This window comes from Dysidea avara, chromosome 1 (assembly GCF_963678975.1).
Source record: "Dysidea avara chromosome 1, odDysAvar1.4, whole genome shotgun sequence".
Classification (NCBI taxonomy): Eukaryota; Metazoa; Porifera; class Demospongiae; order Dictyoceratida; family Dysideidae; genus Dysidea; species Dysidea avara.
The window spans coordinates 1,469,823-1,493,812 of NC_089272.1; the positions used below are offsets into that span (position 1 = coordinate 1,469,823).

Here is a 23,990-nt window from a genome sequence, read left to right on the forward strand (position 1 = left end):
TTGTAACATGGGCATGAGGGCTTTGCCTGATATGTATGCCTGACTGCCTGAGGACCGCAGACCCGAAGGCAGAGGGCATACATATCAGGCAAAGCCTGAATGCCCGTGTTACAGCTAATATCAAGAGTTCATAATATATCATATTTAGGAGAGTATCCAACGCTGTATTGCCACTTCAAAACACACTGCGTAATAATGTTACGCAATAGTCGTCATCACCAAAGGTGTTAACTTGCTTCAAGAGCTATAAGGGCCTTGAAGTGCTTGCAGGTCTTCGCTTTGGTATATCAACGCCTATCAACAAGTCTTTCATGGCGAAGCCATGTGTTGGAGTTTACTGAAATTATACTAAAATATTCCGATATATTACACAATGTTGCACAATTAATACGCAGTGCATTTTGAAGGGGCAATACAGGCGTTGGATACTCTCCTAAATATATATATTATGAACTCTTGCTAATATGTAACACTTATTAGGCTGATAGCCTGTAGGACAATCAATCACCCAAGACAATAAGAGTGCAGCCACTGAATGTATTATATATGAATACCTAAAATTTTTGATTATGGGTCAGCAGCTAGTGCGTTCTGGTTACGTTCGGTTATGATAAATGGACATATCCTAGATATATAACGGAGAATTTCCGTTACGTGAGTTTAATGTTTTAATCAGTGCTATTGTATTGTTTATGGAAAAACTACGTAGTTCACTAAAGGCCTAGACAGGTAAGCTTGCTTGTAGAGTGGCTACTCCGTGCAGAGCGGTAGCTTCGTGATGGGGGCGTGTCTGTATTCGAAAACGTGCTGAAACGATCAATGAATAAGCTATAGCACTAGTTTTCACCTTAGCCCAACATTTTTCAACTCGTAGGATGGCGAGGATAACAAAACACTCACCGTATAATAGTGGTGTGCGATATCAGGATTTTTATTTCGATATGATATCGATACGATATTGGGGTAAATATCGTAATTTCAATACGATTTTCGATAATTTTTAATTGTGTGGGTGGTGTAATTGCGTGGGCGTCCGATATGCAATTTACACAAACTATTGCATAAAACTAATAATAAGCCTAGAAAACTGGTAGACAAGTTTTTAAAGTGGCTAGATAGTACAGAACCAACCTTCGTTTCTAGCGTGATTGTGCAATCACACACTAAATGCTGTAGATTTATAGAAATGTTCTACGATATTTTGATAATTATTGCAAATATTACCTTTTCGATAAATATCGAAATCTGCTAAAGCAGTATCGAAAATCGATACGATAACAATATCGACAAAATTATCAAAAAATCGATATTTTTCGATATATCGCACATCACTACCGTATAAGTGGTTTTCATAGTGAAATACAAGTTGTGTGTCCTAATCACGTGAGTGTTAATTGATCCCCACAATCGATTTCGGCATCAACGTCTATATAATCATTGCCTAGTTGTAGCCCGGTTGGATTTTCAGAACGATACGATATCGATACGATATTCACTAAAATTGACCAATATTGATACTTCTCGATATGATATTGTAACATTAATTTGCACGTGTACATTGCTAGTTTTCTCGCATAATTTGATAGTATGTAGCTATGGCTATACACAATGGAGATTTCCCGACCACATACACAAGAGTAACAGTGATTAGAAAATTGCTGAAGGTAATGCAAAGCTACAAGTAACTATTTAAAAAGCTAAAATACATTTTAAATTAATTCAAATCACGTAATGTATCGTATCGAAATATCGAGTTTTGAAAAACATATCAATACATTCCGATATCAGCAAAAAATCAAACGATACAATATAATATCGATATATCGCCCAACACTATGCCCGGTCTACATTTTGTATGTAGCCTGGGCGCATCCTTTGACCTGAGGTGTGAAAGTGTTACATGTAATATATACCACTCTGGTATGCTCACCTAATAGGTGAAGGAAGACAAACCTCCATTCACCTCATTACTTTTATACAGAGGTTTACAAACATCGATTGTGGGTTTAATTTGTAGGTACAAAAAAGAAATAATTGTGGGTTTCACTGGTTGTAGTGATACCATTTTAAACCAAATAAACACTTTGTGGATGAATAAAATAACCTAAGGTGCTAAAATATACACATAGACATATAGGTTGGGAATGTTTGAGGCATATTTTCATGCAATTGAAATGTATTGTGTAGAAAAACAATCCCCACATTGCAAAAAAGATTATTTAGTGATACTTAGTAATAGTGATGCACCGATACCACTTTTTCACTACCAATCCGATACCGATACATTTGAGGCCAGAAATGGCTGATACCGATCCGATACTGATACTTTACCCCACAGGTATTTCTCACAAGAAACTGCTAGTGATTTAGCTTACTAAACTCATTTGTTAATCTCAATTTTCCGGTTTTGTGGCTATCAATTACGTGAAGGTCAAATAGTTTATGGCTTCAATGAATCTTATTTTGTGGCTTACTTCAGTTTTCACTGTACTAATAATGCTAGTGGCTGGCTTCTTTTAAGGAATTCATGGTTTATATCAGCTTTTGTTCAACTCTGTTCGATGCGCTATGTACGCCGCCATCTTGATAAGTAATTAAATGACATCATTTAAAGTATCGGTTGGTATCGGGCATTTATAGCTTTACCGATACAAGTCCAATATTGCCAAAATAGGGCCAATACCTATACTAGCATTGGTATCGGTGCATCACTACTTAGTAACTGAACTATGCAATGCTGACTCACTCAATTATTTTTTGCTTCACAACAATGCTCTTAACTAAAACAACATGTTTAGCTCAAACCCACAATGCAAAACTTTAAGCAGCTCTAATTTAAACCCACAGTGCAGCAGCTCTATATAGATAATCAAAGGAAACTGATGCTTTGCTTTGTAACTGCCTGAGCATCAAAGGCAGTTGTGGTCAGGGCTATATCATGATATTGCTCTAACCACAGGGCGGTCAGGGCAATATGTGATATATAACCCTGTGGTTTCTTTTGATCTGAGGTTTCAAAGTGGTATATTACAATGATAACGCCCATGCAGGTTTACTTTGCCATTGCTTCTGACTTAGTCTCTGCAAGGGTAACCAATGTGTTAATTAGTATCCAATCTATTAATGTTAATACCTTCAATTAGAAACCCTATATCATTACATACCTTGTTCATTATTAAATTTTTTGTTCTTAAAGCAGACATAATCTTGTTATGTATATTCTCAAAAAAATTCTATCACAGGAAACTGTTTTTTATTATATCTGCTTAATATTAACTCTTGATCGTATTTGTATAATTAAGCTCTAATATTGTTTCAAATTGCTCAATTACCGTACCAATATTCTTAAAATAATTTACCCATATAGCATATTTCCATACCCCGAATCAAGGTTGGGGATACTCACCGATTTGATGTACTACTACAAGTAATGGAAGAATATGCTATAAGAGTTAACCACAATGAAGTGATGAGGTTGGTAGAGATGTTAGGTCATTACTAGTTTGTGACGATGATGATGATGTGGTTACTATGCCAACACCAGAAGGGACTGAAGAATGTTCAGTTGATAATGTTAGATCACAACCAACCTCAGTTCCCATGGCTACAATAGAACCGCAAACTACAGATAACACTGATGGTATGTCTGTCTGTTAGTGTGTGTGTCACACTGTAGTAGTGTATAGCTCATGCACACAGTGCAGTTTGGAGATGACTGTTAATGTTAGACCCATGGAGAAGACTACTCATTGCAAATTGCATATGTGCAAAAGATAACTTATACTACAGTTTACTACAGTTTACTGATTCACTCAACAAGTTTGTAGATATTGAATGCCAAAATTCAATTACAATAAGAAAACTAACTCCACATTCAAGTGTCTGGCATATTGTGTTAATGTACTATGCTGGGGCTACTTGATGGCCATTTTATTTTCAATCCACACATAATTGATTGCTCAATTAATTTGCTGAACAACCTACCCTTGCATCTTCAATCTTAATCTTTCCAGCCAGCCTGTATTTTTTCTTGTCATTTGGTTGGGGTAAAAGACCAAATCCCAAATCTTTTTTCCCAACCAAATGACAAAAGAAAAATACAGGCTGGCTGGCGAGACTACTTTGAACTAGCTCATCATAAAGACAATACTATATTTTTCACATTACTGAAAATGTTACAAGGTGCTGGGAAAGATGCACAAAATTGTCTAGAATCTAGACAGCTTTTTTGGATGACTACTATAACTACACTTGCCACCAAATATACATTCTTGCTTTTTCCTTTGAAAACAAATTAGGTTATAATATTGGAAAAGAGTCTGTAACATCAGGCTTTTTTCAAAATTGCCTTAATATTTTAGAGAATATGTTCAGCACCGGTGCCTAAGCAAACTAATAATCTGTATCAATGTTTGAGCCACAATTGGCTATACGTAGCTAATTAATTAGATGCACTATACTACAATATGACTTTTCAAGCAATTACTTTGCAATGGTCTGCAAACCTTTCCTGTCTGCATGTTGTAGGTGGGGTCTAATTGATGGAGCAGAATGGAACGAGGCGGAACGGAATCAGGGGCTAAACCACGGAATCATGGAATGGAACACTTTTAAAAACCAAGTTTACTATTGCTGAATTTGCTCTTGCAATTTATTAGCGGTATCTCTGATGATCAAAGCAGTGGATTGAAATAACAAAGGATCGATTGTGGGTTTAGTAATGATGGGAGAGTAATGAAACATTAATTATTGAGATTAGTTTTCTTAGTAATGTTTTACCTCCTGATGTCAAGCAAGAAGCTTCCAATCACCTAATACAAAACAAGGCAAGTCTTGTTACATTATGTATTAGTTGTTTCTGCTGCTGATAATTATTATTATGGTCTCACTTATGGCTGATGTCGCAATTAGAAAGAGGAAAAGCAGCTGGCCTATTCAGTTAAAAGGAGGTTATGAAACTTACTAAAGAAATTTGTAAAGCGTGTGAGAAACAGATATGCAACTATATTCTTATCCTCTTTACCAGTTAGACACTGGAGGGCATACACAGAAGGCAGAGCCTGTATGAGGTGTTTACCCATAGCCAAAGGGCCTAAGTGAAAATCTTTGAGCTAAATACTCTAGAGTGAAACGGGACAAATACCTAGAAGGACTAATATATCAATGACAGAATATGACAATCAATGAAATGCAGAATTAAAACACTGCTAGTGCAGTAGACTAAGCATTATCATTATAAGTATCCTCCAGCAGTAGTGAGTTGAAAGAACCTAGCTTTCTGCGGCCACCACTAATAAATCACAGAAATAATGTACTATTTTTCTAATGTAGCTATGACCTGAATAAAGGCTACAAGTTCCAGTGCCTCATCAGCAGACACAACAAGGGGAATGACATGCATACTGTTGTACTTTAGCAGCAACTTCTCATGTGCTTTTGCAAGAGTTCATAATATAAGTGTTAAGGGAGAGTGTCCTACTAAAAATGTAGCCTGTACAAACACACTGGGTAAAGTAGACTTTTACTGGTAATAGAGAACTGTTGATAGGCAGTGGCGATTCTAGACCTGACCTACAGGGGGACCAAGTAGGGAACAGCATGACTGTTGTATAGCTGTAATATAAATTAGAATTTCAGGGAGTCTGGGGGTGCAACCTCCAGTAGTTGTACGATTTTTGCAATTTGAAGGCTTGAAAACAGCTTAAATTTATGCTAAAAACAACAATGCCAATCTATACTGCAACTTTCCCCCTAAGAGTTTTTTTTTCAGCAGATGGGGGGGTGGGGTGGGGTGGCATGGCCTCCCCTTAGAATTGCCTATGTTGATAGGTGTTGAACATGGGAAACCCTTGCACAATATAGAACAAACCAAGGTGTTGATATTCTACCTCACCCAGTCTGTTTGCTGTAATTTATTCCTGTTGAACACACTCTCTTACTACTTTATATTATGAACTTTTGCTTTGAGTGAACAACACAGGATGCATTAAAAAGCAAGTAATATTATTTTTGATAGAGCAACTGTATCTATCAGGCATAATACCAGTAGCTATCAATGGACTATAGCTATATACTGAGTTGGCTTCAAAGGGTTTAATACTAATGAACCAAAGAAACAGTGGACTAATGATCATGTGAACAATATAATACATCAATTGCAAGGCAGTGTTGTATGTAGGATGATAAATAAACAATGCGAAACTGCCCTGTAAAGTCATGTTGAGTATAGGCAGTGGTGATTCTAGAGCTGGCATACAGGAGGGAACAGCATGGGTGGTGTAGTACAAAGTAGAATTTCAGCGGGGGTCTGGGGGTGCAACCTCCAGAAGCTATAGGATTTTTACAATTTAAAGACTTTTAAATTGCTGCTTAAAACATGGAGAATGCTAAAACTAACAACACCAAACTATACTGCAAGTTTTTTAAAACTTATTTTTCAGTAGGGGGGCATGGCTTCCCCTTAGAATCACTTATGAGTATAGTTTCTATTTATCCTATCATGGACAAGAAGGGCTTTAACTTGATGTAGAAAGTGTCAATTGACTTGATCCAGTCAGCAAGGCAAGCGATATATAAGGAACCATGTAGCCTGGGATCCAGGATTTCCAATGCATTCAACCACCACTTTTCAGTACAATTTCTCATGCTTCAGTTTCGCTGATGAACATAACCTTATGGGCATCAATGGCTTCGCAAAAAGGATCATCCTGATAATTATTCTGCTGATGAATGGAAGTCCCAGTTGATTAGAAGCATAGGCGGATCTAGAAGGCATTGTCAGGAGGGGCCAAGGGGGGGCAAGAAGTTTTAGTGTACAACAGTGTTTATTCCACTAAGAGGAATTCTAGTACACAAGTTATGTTCAGTTGCATAACTTTATTCAGTATAGCTGGATGAATGATAGACATACAGTTTTAGACTGTAGTTAGAGAAAATTTTAAAAAATCAGACCTCCTAGGTTTGAATTTCGGAGCATTTTAGCTAACAAAGTGTATGCTTGCAATGCATATGTGACTGGATTTGCGAAAAAGTACCTTTTCCACACATTTTACATACCAGCAAACAAAATGATGTAACACCTGACTCCTTACACTGATTAACTTGCTCTTGGTTTCAAAATGCAGCCAGATACTGTAGCGTCACTCATGGACAATTATACAAAATGATCAAAAAGTTATGAAGTTTCAAAGTTCAAAAAATGGGTTAAATTTTGTGTGTGGAAAAGGTACCTTTTTGCAAATCCGGTCACATATAAAGATTAGTTAGCCTATTTGAGATAAACCTGTTTGATGGTAAAGTGTACTAAATCAAAAAGAACGTGCAGTTTGTATTGTTATAATGACATTTGAATTGTGACTGTTCTATTAGAGTAGTGACTGCTCTATTAGAGTATCTCGATCTTAGCGCAAAAATTCAAACTTATTTGCCTCACTTTCTTCACAATATACAGTATGACTGTAAAGTACATTTATAACTGTTGTCTTCAATTTGCACATTGGCTTTCTATACTTCTAAATACAGTATGAATGAATGATTCCAGTTTCTGGTATCAACTTATACTAGTACTGTGAGCCCAATGGGGGCAAGAGAAGGGCCAGGGGGAGCACAGCACCCCTTGGCCCCCCCTCAGATCCGCCTATGATTAGAAACATCTGGATTCCCTCCTGTAGATGTACAATGAGAGAAGCTAAAACAACCTTATCATATCTCAACAACAGAATAGACTCTGACAAGCACTGATCATATGCATGTAGAAGTTGCACCAAATATGTAATGGGAGACATTGTGAATATTTAGTCAGTGAAATTTCCGTCCTGGTGAGAGCAGGAATATATCACATAGCTATACATATTACACAGCATTATCCTGTATAATAACAATAAATTTTTTTGTTGGACGTTGCATGAGGAGACTGGGAGAAGTGACTGATGTTAACCTCAGTTGTGAAAATTTTGTTGGTCTTGGTAAGAGTAGCTACTGGACTTAATGCAGTCAAGGACTCAACAAAACAAATCTTTGGTTTGTAATATATACTAGGGTGTCAGAAATTCCACTGCCATAAAGATTTGATATCATGAGTATCACAGAATAGGTATGTTGTATAGATAGCCTCTTGTGTCTTTCACTCATCTCTAAAACGGCTCCTACACACAGCACTATAGATCTCCAAATGAATTGGTCTTCTGTCACCAGTTTCTTTTTGCTTTCTTTATGGATACATCATTTATGATTCGAATTGAGACTGATTGGTAGTAAATCACTGTCAGTATCACGTATTATTATCAATTTAATCTAAAGAAAGGGTACACAAAAGGTTTCTAGCCTGTACAAGGTGGTCCCCAAAACACATACACAGTACAAAAAGCAATACAGAAACATTGACTAACTACAAGCAAACAAAAACAACAAACGAGCAAACAAATATAATTGATCAGCAGAGACAATAAAAGCTCTTACAGATCCATTCAGGCAACTAATCCCACAATTAATATTTCGTTACTAATGGCAACTAAACCCACAATCGATTCGTAAATTATTTCGATCTATTGTGTGATAAGTTTGATCACCTGGAGATACCGCTAATAAAGTTGTAGGGCAATAGTAAGCTGCACACCTTGATTTAAGATAGCGTTCCGTTCCGTGGTTCCGTAGTTTAGCCCGATTCCGTTCCGCTTTGTTCCGTTCCGTCGATTAGCAAGGGGGGCACTCACTGTAGGTAGATCTGCGATCGCGGTCAAAGTCTAAGTCAAAGGTCAAGGTCACCAAAATCGTGCCAATTCAATGGTCAAGGGTAAAAGCTTCCAACCCACAGTCGAAAAGTGCTGAAATATCGTCGCTAAGTCACCGGTCAAAGGTCGAAAAAGGCTCCTAGTCACAGGTCAAAACGAAATTTCGGCCGGTCAAGACTTTGACCGCGGTCGCAGGTCTACCTATAGCGCGTACCTACGTGACACCCCCCTTGATTAGACCCCACCCATGAGGTATTATTACTAGGGACCCGCCGATTATGCTGTCATAATTTTGAGCATAATAGGTGCCTGAAAGCATTGGACATAATACTAGCATAATAGGAAGAACATTTGAGCCATACTACAAATCTTTGATAGTGAAAATACACATCACAGAAAAAGATCGATATACTCTAATAGAACAGTCGCTGGCTGTTCTATTAGAGTGTATCGATCTTTTCTGTCACATGCATTTTGAAAAATAATAAATAATTATCAAAAATTTTAAACACAAAAGGCATGTGCCTGTACAAGGTGATACTCTTACATACAATCCTTACAGTTACAAAAATACAATTACAAAAACAGAACAACATACACAATGCAAGTACAGAATTAAACAATCGCATTAAAATAAACCGTTTCAATCTAGATCTGAAATGTTTAACCTGGCTTCGGGCCAAAATGTCCTCAGGAATAGTGTTCCACAAGAATGCCATGGATACAAAAAAACAACAATAACAGAAAGCATTGATAGTAGAAGAAAACACTTTTAAAGTTAGGGAGTGTGACCTTCTACACAGTGTATTGAACTCAAAGTAATCACTAAAGTTTACTCCAGTACGCCCCTTCCAAATATCATACAAAATTGACAGTGACAAGAATTGTCGTCTAAACTGCAGGGATGGCCATTGCAATTCACTAATACAGTCATCCAATGATTTGGACCGCTGATGTGATTGTGGATTCCAGGTGCTACAGATCCAGCGTGCTGCTCTGGGTTGCATTGATTCAATCAATTTAATGTTAGAAGAAGTAAAGGGAGACCAAACAGGACAGGCATACATGTATTCAAGATGGGGTCTCACAAGGCACTTGTGCGCAATGTTCTTAGCTGAAAATGAAGCACCAAACATAATACGATGAAGGTGATTGAGACAAACCATAGCCTTATGCACGCAACATTTGCAATGCTCAGACCAATTCAACTTTGAAGTTACAAAAACACCAAGATACTTCACTTTCTGAACCAAGCTTATCAAATGAGATCCAATATAGTAATTAAAATGTAAAGGACAGCGCTTGTTGGTAATGTTCAAGGCTTCACACTTGAGTGGATTTAGTCGTAACAACCAAGTCAAGATCCACTCATATATCCTCCTAAGATCCCATTGTAACAACTCACAATCACTCACACTGGCAATGTTCCGATACAAAGTAAGATCATCAGCGAACATCTTTAGATAGGAGTGTGAGATCACAGATTTTATATCTTTAACATATGAAATAAACAATAGTGGGCCCAAGATAGAGCCTTGAGGCACTCCTGAAATGACAGGCAACCAACTAGAGTGAGATCCATTGACAACGACTCGCTGAGCTCGAGTAGTTAAAAAAAGCCTTGATCCAGTTCAACAAATCACCAGTAATTCCAGGACTCTCCAACTTTAATAATAAACGAGAATGTGAGACAGTGTCAAATGCCTTAGAAAAGTCAAGGAACAAACAATGGCGTAATTCTAAAATATGTGCCCGATCATAAGTAGCTTCCAACAACAAATGAGTTGTTGAATGATATCTATGAAAACCATATTGATGATTTAATATGAGACCATGAGCCTCTAAGCATGAAGTTAGCTGTGAGTGAATTATACGTTCCATAATTTTAACAACAATAGAGGTAAGGCTGATTGGGCGATAATTAGAAGCGTCACATTTATCACCCTTCTTATAAACTGGGACAATGTTGGCTGTGACCCAGTCACATGGCAAAGTACCAGTCTCCATTGACTTTGTATATAGATATGATAGTGGCACAGATATACTCTCAGCACAGAACTTTAGCAAAAATCCAGTAATCAGATCAGGTCCAAGAAGAGCAAGGATGTGCTTCAGCCATTTATTATGTGCCCTTAACTGCAAATTTATTGGGAATTAAGGCATAAAGCTTGAGCATAATTTGAGCATAATAGGTAAAATTTTGAGCAGTGCAACATAGCATAATAGGTAGAGTATAATAGGCGGGTCTCTAATTATTGCCATGTGGAATATTAAGCACCACAGAGCCACCACCACTTTAGAGTAGATTGTCGTGATGCAATGTTCAGTAGTAAACTAGTTTGCATGGAGGATCATAAGCTGATTTTGATTGATTTTGATTTTTAATTTAACCTCACGGTAATCGGCATAGCCATTCTTCCTTACCGGAGTATATTGCTATGGTTGTGATTATGCATTAGTTTGGAATTGGCAAGTCTAAGTGATAGCTGGTGAAAATAAGTTTGTACATGTACATGCAGTGCTTAAAGGACCCTCCATGTAAAGTACACTCTACATTTAACCTATCTATGAAGGACAGTTTCTGAGGTTCCTGTGAACCTCTATGATTACAATTTTACCTTTAATAAGGAACAACAGTAAAATTTCAATCCTCTTGCCCCCTCCAACAACTTCATCTCTTATATTTTGTCTTAAAGAGACATGACAATCTCATGCATATGGCCAGCACATTTGTGAGATTGAACATGCTACTTTTAGATGCACCCATCACAATTAGCTCACGAAGCTACTATCTTTTATAAGCCTTTGGCTTTTCTTTTATCCACTAAGTGAGGGATGAGTATTCGGTAGTTTTAGATTTGCTTCATTGTTGTCTGGGATTTTCATTGCTTTGATCAGCTATCCACTGTATTTGTAGGGCATGTTCTTCCATTGGTGTATACACTAGGGCTCCACTACTAATGGATTTAGTGAGTACGGAGTCCCTTGTCTCAGTAATGTTTGGGTGTTGTCTCTTTGATGGTCCTTATAAATTGGTATCACGATTATGGTAAATTTTATATTGATACATCTGTATAATTATGCACATTCCTACTGGAAAACTGAACAAAGTATATTGTGATGGCTGTACACGGCAGATGACATATTTAAATGAATTTAATGCAAAAATGGCTGGCACAAGTTTGTCAATAGTAGTGTGAGTACCTTTCCTACACTGGATGTCTTAAGGTACATACCCACCCACATTGCCGCCAAATGCACATGTCTTTCAAATGTCTGTTTATCTACTGTAAATGTGTGATCAGCTTCACCTCCCAGGAACCATAGTAAGGGATTTGACTATTATACAATCAGATTCCCTATGGTACCCACATGGCATCATTCAACATCACATCCTCACTTATGTACTTGGGCTGCTGTAGGGGCATTGTTTGAATACAGTATATAGAACACGATAATTATATACTTACTATGACCATAATACATATGCTCAGAAGCCATGGCTAGCTACATTCACCCTCTATTATTCCTGTAAGGGGAGGGGGGGGGGGGATAATATTGATAAGTACATTAATATACAGATATTCACTTTCCGTTATGAATAAGTGAATAATTGCATTAAATTTTAGCCTGTGTGAGATGCACTCATAAAAAAAATTTAGTTTGGTATGTAACCATAAGCACTGATCTTTTTATAGCTACACATTGATCATTGACAAAATATTGATCATGTAATTGTTATTTTCAAATCAAACTGCAGAGCAAGGGTGTGTAATATTTCTCAAGATCAGAGTATGTAAGTGACACTCAGTACATCTTCAGTATCAAATGACCAGAATAATTTTATGGCAAAAGATGGCACCATAGGACCTGTGATTTAAATCAGTCTTTGGAGAGGCAAATTGTAAGAAATATAAACGATGAAGGCACATACTGGAGCATCAACCCTTTAAAGGGAGTGCTGCAGTTTTGAAAGTGCTTTATTAATCCTGACACTGATAACGACACATGTACAGCTGTTGTAAAGAAAGCTGCGGGCAATTTGTTTTTGCTTCTTAGTTTAAAAGCTGATGGCACCAGGGCAGGCTGAGATACGTATACTCTGAAGACCCAAACACCTGTACTACTTCTCAGCATGTATAGTCTGGTAGATATAACTGAAAAAAAGGGGTGAACCTGGAAAAAATCCGAAGAAAGCTGATTTTGATATCATTAGAAAGCAAATTTTTAATAGAATAACATATCGAAAATCCTCTAAAATCCACCTTGGGAAAATGTTTTATGGCCAATTTAGTATTGAGGCATATGTGACTGGATTCAGGAGAGTGGATCTTCCATACATATCCAATTTACCAACTTTGACAACTCATCACTTCAGATTGGAAAATGGTATTGACTTGAAATTTGATCAGTAGTGAGCACCAGCATCACTTATTAGGTGGAGAAAATTTCAGAGTGATATTCAACTTGAACTCTAAGTTGTGTTTCTCAATCGGATGCATTTGCAAACCCATTTTTACAAATCTGGTCATTTGTGACCAACAAAAATGTGTTATCCTTAAATTATTTTTTCATAAGAAACAGTTTCCTTAGCATTTCTGCAACTCTCTCCTCCTCATTTTGCAAAACACTAATAATCCGTGTTTGCAACAAGAGCATAATATTGCTACCACGTAGCACATGGATTTGCAGTGGAAAGCTGGCATTTATATTGTACAAATTAATATCTAATCCAAAACAGCCAGGCTGTAAAAAAAGTGTGCAGCCCTCAAAAAGGCTATGGTGAAAAAAGATGTGAAATCCAAGGTGGCGGCCAAGAAATGGCTGTGATGGTAGGTTAATGGTAAAAATTTTAATAATGACAATTCAGGTGAATTTTGTGCCACTTCACAAAATTTACCTGAATTGTCATTATTAAAATTTTTACCATTAACCTACCATCACAGCCATTTCTTGGCCGCCACCTTGGATTTCACATCTTTTTTCACCATAGCCTTTTTGAGGGCCGCAAACTTTTTTTACAGCCTGGCTGTTTTGGATTAGATTTCATTTCTTTTTGTATTTGTATACCCCAAAGGCTGGCCTTGGGACTTTTTTAACCTATCTTTTTTTCTTTACTACAGGAAGAAGAAAAGATGAAGTAGATGTACTTATCAGTAAATGTACAAATTATATATATAATACATAATATTATATTGATTACAGAAATCTCCATGGTGGTTCTTTGTAACTGAACACTCTACAAGGTGACTTCTTCTAGATGCTCTCTGGATTGTTTTGTAGCTGAACGATCTACAAGGTAACTTCTTCTAGCTGATCTCTCTACAGGGTGATTTGTTTGTAGCTGAATTCTGTACAGGTGATTTGTTTGCAGCTGATCGATGAGCTCTTTACAAAGTGGTTTCTCTGTAGCTGAACCCTCTACAAGGTAACTTTCTAACTGATGTCTCTACAAGGTAACTAGTTTGTAGCTGAACTCTCTACATGGTGGTTTCTTTGTAACTGAACTTTCTACAAGGTGACTTCTTCTAGCTGATCTTTCTACAGGATAATTTGTTTGTAGCTGAACTCTCTACAAGGTAACTTCTTCTAGCTGATCTCTCTACAGGGTGGTTTGTTTGTAGCTGAACTCTCTACAAGATAACTTCTTCTAGCTGATCTCTCTACAGGGTGATTTGTTTGTAGCTGAATTCTGTATAGGTGATTTATTTACAGCTGAGCTATTTACAGAATGGTTTCTTTGTAGCTGAATTCTCTACAGGGTATCTTCTTCTAGCTGATGTCTCTACAAGGTCACTAGTTTGTAGCTGAGCTCTCTACATGGTGGTTTCTTTGTAGCTGAACTCTCTGTAAGGTAACTTCTTCTATTGATCTCTCTACAGGGCGATTTGTTTGTAGCTGAACTCTCTACATGGTGGTTTCTTTGTAACTGAACTCTCTACAAGGTGACTTCTTCTAGCTGATCTTTCTACAGGGTGATTTGTTTGAAGCTGAACTCTCTACAAGGAAACTTCTTTTAGCTGATCTCTCTACATGGAGATTTGCTTGTAGCTGAACTCTCTACAGGTGATTTGTTTGCAGCTGAACTCTCTACTTGATGGTTTCTTTGTAGCTGAACTCTCTACAAGGTAACTTCTTCTAGCTGATCTCTCTATACAGGGAGATTTGTTTGTAGCTAAACTCTCTACATGATGGTTTCTTTGTAGCTGAATTCCCTGCAAGGTAACTTCTTCTATTGATCTCTCTACAGGGCGATTTGTTTGTAGCTGAACTCTCTACATGGTGGTTTCTTTGTAACTGAACTCTCTACAAGGTGACTTCTTCTAGCTGATCTTTCTACAGGGTGATTTGTTTGAAGGTGAACTCTATACAAGGAAACTTCTTCTAGCTGATCTCTCTACAGGGAAATTTGTTTGTAGCTGAACTCTCTACAGGTGATTTGTTTGCAGCTGAACTCTCTACATGATGGTTTCTTTGTAGCTGAACTCTCTACAAGGTAACTTATTCTAGCTGATCTCTCTACAGGAAAAAAGATTTGCTTGTAGCTGAACTCTCTACATGATGGTTTCTTTGTAGCTGAACTCTCTGCAAGGTAACTTCTTCTGTTGATCTCTCTACAGGTCGATTTGTTTGTAGCTGAACTCTCTACAGGGTGGTTTCTTTGTAGCTGAACTCTACAAGGTGATTTCTTCTAGCTGAACTATCTCTTTCCATAGTTGCATGAACTCCCTACAAGGTAACTTCTTCTAGCTGATCTCTCTACAGGGTGAATTGTTTGTAGCTGATCTCTCTACAGGGTGACTTGTTTGTAGCTGATCTCTATACAGGTTACTTGTTTCTAGCTGATCTCTTGAATTCTCTTCAGGGTGACTGCTTCATTAGGATGACTGCTCTATTAGGATGACTGCTCTATTAGAATATCTCGATCTCGCACTTGCTGCACCAAGTTGGATTTCATGTTATAACTCTGTGGCTTTAAGTCTGATTCTTCTACACCATCGATGAGCCTTTCTAAGATGATTACTCCATCTGTACAATGATTTTCAAAACATTATCCCAAGCGGTTTATCTGGTAGACGTGGCAAGCAGTTTTTTTTTTTTATTAGCTAATCTCGATTGCATAATTGTTACACACCTTTTTCATTGTGTCTTCCTGGTTTTTAGCTCGATTTCTTTTAAACCACAAAAGGTTTGAGGTTCAATAGTTAACCTATTCACCCACCAATTTTCAGCTTTTTCCCACACGCGGTTTACCCTGTAGGCGTGACAACATATTGGTGCTATTTTTCATGAATAATCGCTCATAACTCTTTGCCTGTTTATCGTATTCCAGCCAAAGTTGGTACAGAGATGCGCCTTTATACTCTCCTTCTTGGTGCCAAATTTCAAGGAAATCGGATATGGCGTTCGCGTTTTATAGTAGTTTTTGTAAGTGTGCGACAAGAGGTAGAAAAATAAGAAGAAAAAAAAAACGAAGAAACTAAGCCAATTTGTGAAGTCGAATATCTCGGGAACGCGTGAAGCGATTTCGCTCAAATTTGGAATGTGGAGTACCGAAGTTGGAGGGAGTGTCCACTGCAAAAATCGTCTTGTTTCGTCAAGGAAGCACAGAGCTACGGAGGTGCGAAAATTGCGTTTTCTTTCTTCCTGTCAATATACTCACGGGTGTTACGCGCCGGCTTCTTGGGCCGCACGACACACTACCGTGTGTCTTGATATAATTTATGATCTCTGGGACTGGTCCCATGTCTATCATCATCGGTTGCAGCCTTAATCCTTCTAGTTTCCAGCCCCATATTAAGTTCCCTCCAATGAATAACTTCTTGCATCAGCTAAAACCATTGATCCTCAAAACTCTATCCAACTGCAAGGGTTAGCACACTTTCACAGCTCACATGTGTAATAACTTTCTGATGCCATTTCCATGTACTTTGTTTTGTATACCTGAGACTCCTCAATAAATCAGATGATCCCCATCAAACTCCAACTTTTTCAACATGTGCAATTGTTGGAATATACAATCCATCATTAACTTTTCAATCATTTGCACATCATTTGATTGCTGATTAGGCCAACTTTATCTATTCAAATGTTGCGAACGTTGTATCACAGCCACCCCAGACATGTGAAAAGAGGACCTACATATGTGCCCAATAACATCATTATTTTTCCAAATATTCAAATGTTTACAACCTCTGAATAAAAAGAGATACGTACTTGTCATGTTCTGCTCCCAGCATGCACCAGTAGCACAAGAACTTCATTGTTGTCATCAGCTACTACATTCACTCTACTTCCTTCAATTGCAAAATTGAAGTGAACATTGGACCATCAGTATGTCAGAATCTCCATGCATGCAATCAGTGTGTAGGGCTGTCAGCATCGCCAGGTATGTTATAGTATGTGCAGGTGCAGATATTCAGTCAAGTGAATCTATGGAAGCATACAAAAGTCAGGAAGCTTTCTTGCAAATGAAAAGAACAAACATCAATTGATTGTCCAATATCTGAGAGATGATGGCCAGGTTGTGTATCAGAGTAATTTGGGTGCTGACACACTGATTGTTCAATGTGCACTTCAATTTGCAATTGAAGGAAGTAAAGTGTGTTGTAGCTGATGACACTGATGTTCTTGTCCTCCTGCATGGTGCACCAGAACATAGCAAGTATACATTTTCTTTCAGAGGTTGGGAAACATTTGAGCATTGGAAAATTGATGACATTATTGGGCACATAGGTCCTATTGTAACGTCATAATTACATCTTCTCTTTTTGCATGCTTGCATTGAGTGGCTGTGATACAACATCTGCAACATTTGAACAGGGTAAAGTTGGCCTAATCAAGAAGAAAATGATGTGCAAATGATTGCAAGAGCAACACACTTTCACAGCTTGTATGTGCATCTACAAGTTATTCATTAGAAGGAACTTAATGACTAACTTGATCCATTACCATAATGGAACTGGAAACTAGAAGGATCGAGGCTGTATGCAACTGATGATGACAGACATGGGACTAGCACCAGAAGTCTTACTTAAATTTGTACAATATAAATGCAAGCTTTCTACTGCAAATCCATGTGGTAGCAACATTATGCTCTCATTGTAATCATGGACTAAAGTATGTTGCAGCATGTGTCAGTTGCAGGGGAGGGAGTTGCAGAAGTGCTGAGGAAACTGTTTACAATAATTGTGACAAGTGTATTTGTTCAGAACTTACATGATAGGCACCTTTTTATTTCTATAACCAGTCTTATTCTTATTTCATACAGCTAATATTGATTGCAATGAATTTCTTATGAGAAAATATTTTAAGGATAATATGCATTTTTGTTAGTCACAAATGACCAGATTTGCAAAAACAAGTCTTACCAAATGCATTTAATAAAGAAACCACAACTTAGTGTACAAGGTGAATATCAACCTGCAACTAATAAGTGATGCTGGTGCTCACCACTGATCAAATTTCAAGTCAATACCATTTTCCAATCTGAAGTTATGAGTTGTCAAATTTGGTAAATTGGATATGTGTGGAAGATACACTCTTCTGAATCCAGTCACATATGCCTCAATACTAAATTGGCCATAAAAATGTTTCCCCAGGTGGATTTTAGAGGATTTTCGATATGTTATTCTATGGAAAATTTGCTTTCTAATGATACCAAAATCAGCTTTCTTCGAATTTATTCCGGGTCCAACCTTAAATCTACCTGACTAGTATTGATCTCAGAGATCTAAGTAAGGTTTGTGAAACCAAATTCCTATGATTCACCTATAATGCACAGTTCAAGTAATCAGGAGGATGTGGGATTAGAAGCTAGCATCAGTAGCGTGCTGCAGTGCAGAAGGCATGTATTTAACACTAACTGCTTTTACATAGCTCTTTGAGTAAAACAGAATGCATTGAACTAGCAGTAACTTCTTATCATTGAATGGGAGGCGGAGGCTGTCTAACTTACACATGCATAACATGTTAGCTTGCAAGATTACTTATGTATGTAATGTGCAGCATCTCTTTGTTGCTGGTATAGTGAAGGAGAACTGTGGCTATCATTTTGAAAAACAGCTTTCCGATTGTCACTATACTAAGAAGTCTTAGCAAATGCTTTCCCTGTAACTTTGCAGAATAAAATCAACCATAAATTACAGTATGTCATTTAGCATCTTATAGACAGGAACTAGGTGGGCCAGTTTTTTTCCAAATGAAAAGGTGCAAGAAAGCTTGTAACTGATAGGTGACTACTTATATCTGGTGTAAATGCCAGCAGCAGAGTGTGGCATCCTATTGAGTAAAACTATTAGCTGGCCACACCATGTCCACATCAGTTTGCTAGTTAAAAGATCAGAATTTTCTTTAGCTGCTCTTTCACAGGAGCCAGATGCTTCAGTAGTATCCTTAGCCACCTATCCAGCTGCAGCAGCCACCCCATGGACAGCACAGGAAGCAGAGGAGAAAATTATGTGCAGACTGAGTAGTACTGCAAACAGAGACATTGAAATAGACAGGATAGCCATGCTGATAATCAGGATCAAATATAACTCCTGCATTCTATAGGTAGCTACTGTAAAATGTTTACACTAACATGTAGGATTCTTGCAGATTCGGTCACAATTTGTCAACACAATTACTACAAATCATTTGTGAACAAGTCTCTGCTATTGAACTCAGTGTTTAGAGCAATAGCTTTTAAGAGAAGGAGGTGATTTCATTCCACTAGTTGTGGAATCTTTTGGGGTAAGGACACCTTTTGCAGCATCATTTCTTAGACCCATTACTGATCGCAGTTCCATCCAAAGTGACTAGGAGAAACTTACATCAACAACGTTCAGTGTGTTCGTGTTTAACAAACAATACCAGGATTATTTTTATGATATTGGGCTCTACAAGGTTTGGATGACGACTTTTCGTGTTCCCCATAATTGTACTCTCATTGTTATAGTCATATCATAGTTATTATATAGTTATTATAGTTTATAGTCACACTTCGTAGTTTCATGTGTAATCGTGTAAAATAGCCAAGGTTTCCCCCTGATTTATAAACGCAATGCCATTGGGTGAAATGTTTTGGAATTTTTTGAGCGCTTGTTTCGCAATGAAGGAAGGTGCTAACAGCAAAAACCTTGATAGCATCATGGTCCCCAAAGCAATAGAAGTTTGTAAATCTTTGTTTCATGTCTGTACCCCCAAGGAGACAAAAAGTATGAGCATTAGTCTGCCTTGTGTTTGACAAGCGGATCACTATAGTTTTGTTCTCACATTGTCAATTTCACCTGGCGATGGTTGTAGGAAGGGTCTGGAAGACAAAATGTACCCAGCAATGGATTCACCTGTTCATGGAGAATCTGATGATGCAAGTTGCATCTTGGTAGAGGACTGCAATCATAAGTTATGACCGTTTAATTAAGTGCCTATATTTCGTATCTGTGTCGTCACTGTACAAATTGATTTCAGTTCTGTTGTTACCACTTTGTAGCACTGTCACTTCAAAAGTGCTTGGCTTCTAGGGCTGAAACTTCATTTTACCATTCCTTTGGCTATCTAAAGAAAATGGAAATTCAAAAAAATGAACTAGTACTAACATGTGGGGTTCTTGCAGATCCAGTCACAATTGTTAGCAGCTGCTTGTTCCTTGCACACTGATTGAAAACACCTGAAAATTTTAAACTGATATATAACAAATTCCCCAAAGGGGGATTTTTTGGGACTTTGGATATGTTGTTCTATGAGAAAAGAGCTTTAAAATGATACCAAACTTTCTTTCATACCATTTTTTTTCCAGGTTACAAGTTTCATCTACCAGACTATTAGTGTTAGAATGACTGAAAAACTTCATAGATATGGATATTTACATGCATGTTCTATTAGAGTATACCTGACTGCTCTTTTAGACTATATACCTGACTGCTCTATTATAGGGTTTCCAACTCAAAATAGGAAGTTGCTTCCTTTTGTTGTTTCTGGAGATTTTCACACAGACTGACCTTTAAGATAAAACAAACAAGTACTAGTTTGTTATTGGATTGCTTGTAGCATTGGGTATCAGTTCAAGTTTAACATGCAATTGCAAAAACATACAAAAAGTGGTCATGTGACCAAAAATCCCGTAATAGTTACATTAGACAGCTTATTCGCAAATAATTGTATTTTAGAAGTCTCAATTAGTGCATTTAATACCTTAATGAAGATTTATATACATCTTGTAATGCTATAGCACATCATGTATAGCTGTAATGGGATTGTTTGCCACATGACCCCTTTTTGGATAAATTTTATGGTTAAAACTGCACTGATGTTGAAAGCAACAGACAGTTCAATATTATATTAGCATTTGTTTGTTTTATCTTAAGGTCAGTCTGTGTGAAAATCATCAGAAACAATGAAAAGAGTTGAGGCATCATCCAATTTTGCAGCAGAATCCCATATAAAGGGAATTTTGGTCACGTGACCACTTTTTAGATATTTACGTATGTTAAAATTATGCTGATATCGAATGGTGCAAACAATCCATTAACAAATTAGCACTGTTTGCTTTATCTTAAAGGTAAATCTGTGAGAAAATCTCCAGAAACAACAAAATGAAGCACCTTCCTATTTTGAGTGGAAACCCCTATCTATTAGAGTATATACGTGACTGCTCTATTAGAGCATATCAATCTTTTCAACTTGGATCTTGAGTGGTCAAGTTACAGTCAAAGTATTGGATGTGTGCGGAAGCTGGTTTTGTCAAATCCGATCACATAGTAAAGCTCATTTGTAGTAGTGCTTTACCTGCTTAAATATTAAAAATTCTTCATTGAAATTCTGACATATTATTCATGACGAATCATAATTGTCACCTTTCTTAAACTTGTAATGGAGCCAAAGCCCACACATTTTAGGCAAGTTTAAATATCACACCTTAGACTTTGACAAGTTTGATACCATAATAAAAGCATAATACGCTGAAGTGCTATGCCAGCACAATGCTAGCATATTAGGTGGATATTTCAAACTATGGAGCTTAATAGAGCAGTAAGTGAAAACTGTGCATAGCTCAATTTATACTCTCTAATAGAACAGTCACTTTGTAGTGAAATGAGCTAATAGAGCATTCACTGATTAAAATGTTCCAAGGTAGTTGTAAAAATGCTGCTAACTTAGGAGCATAATGCAAGCACAATGAGAACATAGAAAAACATAATAGGCAAATTTTGGGGAAATTTCTGAAAGCATTTCGGGAAAAAAATTGAGCAAATTTGACTCAGGCCTTCAGAGATTTGATTGGCTAAATGTGGTTTCTAAATCCCAAAGTGTCACACTGAGATCACACTCTGAGCTGATATGAAACATGGCAATTGTGCACCTGTCACATTTAATTTAGCAACATATGGGCATTTAAATAACAGTCGTACTGAATAGTGGGTAGGTGTAACACACTTGTTTCTACTACATACATACCAATATTTATAGGGTTATTGCATAAATTCAGGTATCTACACTATTTTAGAGACCTTCAGAATGGCACAATAAATTCACCCTCTGTGATTATTGTGTCATTTTGAAGGTCTCTAAATAGTGCAGATACTGTTTGTGCAATAACTGACTTAGACTATGGATTGTGTGGCTCTGGTCGCTGCCAGTAATAGCACTTTCCTGATAGAATTAGTGCTAAAATGATCTTCTAGATGAACACAATCATCTTTATGATTCAGCGATGCTTATTCACACTCTAGCAATGAGTTTTAATGGTTGTTGTGACTGAAATTCAGCAAAGCACTGACTCATGCGACAAAAAGTTTTGTCACAGGTATCTAAGCAGTTTAGATACCTACCAGTGGGTATCGATTGCATGGAGTTTACATACCTCATTAATGACTAAACTTTAAAGTACACTATATATGCATGACAATGTCTAAATTTTGTGTTTACAAGTAGCTGTCAAGGTGCAACAATGAGTCACAGTGTAGTGTAAATTATTTAGACTGAAAAGCACAGGGTTTTACACAATTTAGTAGCTAACCCTCAGGCCCTGTAATAGTTTCCTCACTGTACTCTGGTGCCACAACACAGGGCCTTCAGGTTACTAAATTTCATAGAACCCTGTGTTTCGAAATCTAACTATTGTATAGAGCATGCACATGGTTACAGGTGTGATAATGAGATCTATGTAACAAATGATGAGTACAATTGTATAAGCGAAGTGCTGTAAGTGTTTAAAGGTGCAGTTCAAGTATATATTGTCCCAATTTTTTTCCTTTACTGCACAAGTGTTGATTCACAACAACAGCACAACTGGCTATCATGAGAATCATCCACAATTTCCATGGTAACTGGATTAATTGCAGAGGCACTTATCATACAGTTGTTTATTTGTGATGCTGTACAATGCGTAGAGCATAATATTATGGTACTTGAAACAAAGCAGGAGTGGCCACTTCATTTCTCAGTAGTTGGAGAACATGTTTACTAGCAACGTTTGTATTGACTGCAGTGATGCTTCTCTTACTGTCCTTTGTTCGTAATACCGTGTACAACAGATGGAACAAAACTGAAAATGAAGCAAAATGGTCACAGCAATTGAGTAATTGATAGTTGATGTGCGCAGCAAGTTGCTATAACACATAGCTGTGTCTGGCCAGCACCACTCTTTAAGTATGTGTTGGTTCACCAGCTATAAAATGGTTTATTAAAAAATAAACGAATAAGTGTAACGAAACTTAGGAATTCAAATTTGAGTAGGGATTTCTTTATAGAAATAAAAGCAATGAAACAAAGGAAGTCATCTACACCTGTAGCTATACCAGTGGACATTTAATCCCTACTTAGAAACTCAGTATATCACTGAAGTAGGAATCAAATGTCCACTGCAGGTGTAGATGACCTCCCTTGTTCATTGCTTTTTAATGTAAAATTTCTAATTTTTCTTTGCACTATACATAGTTTTTACAATTGTGTATAATATAAGAAGAGCACACTGCATGAAGGTGTAGCTAATGAAACCTTTAATAAGAAAAGTCACAAAACATCACTGTCAGCACATTATTCCAGTATAAATAGTACATGTGGAGGTGTACGTAGCAATATTGTATGTTGTTGTTGTTGTTGCTGTCATGTAGAGAAGTTCAAGACAGACCTACTGCAACACAGTTACTGGAACATCCATTTTGTAAATAAGTGTGTATTATGTGTCATATATCAATATTGTGCCAATTATGTTTAACCATTATTATGTGACCATATTTGACAAAACTGACACATTAGGCAAAATCAAACTAACACCAC

The 23,990-nt window shown here is 37.2% G+C and overlaps 1 protein-coding gene and 1 long non-coding RNA gene across 2 annotated transcripts in view; one reads left to right on the forward strand and one right to left on the reverse strand.

Moving 5' to 3' along the window:
• Window positions 1–23,990, reverse strand: part of LOC136252321 (uncharacterized) — a 300,257-nt gene that overhangs the window by 228,811 nt on the left and 47,456 nt on the right. The window lies entirely within an intron of this gene.
• Window positions 619–23,939, forward strand: LOC136246505 (uncharacterized). The gene is made up of 3 exons (XR_010696568.1): window positions 619–729; window positions 3,392–3,640; window positions 23,825–23,939. It is a non-coding gene; the product is annotated as an uncharacterized lncRNA (long non-coding RNA).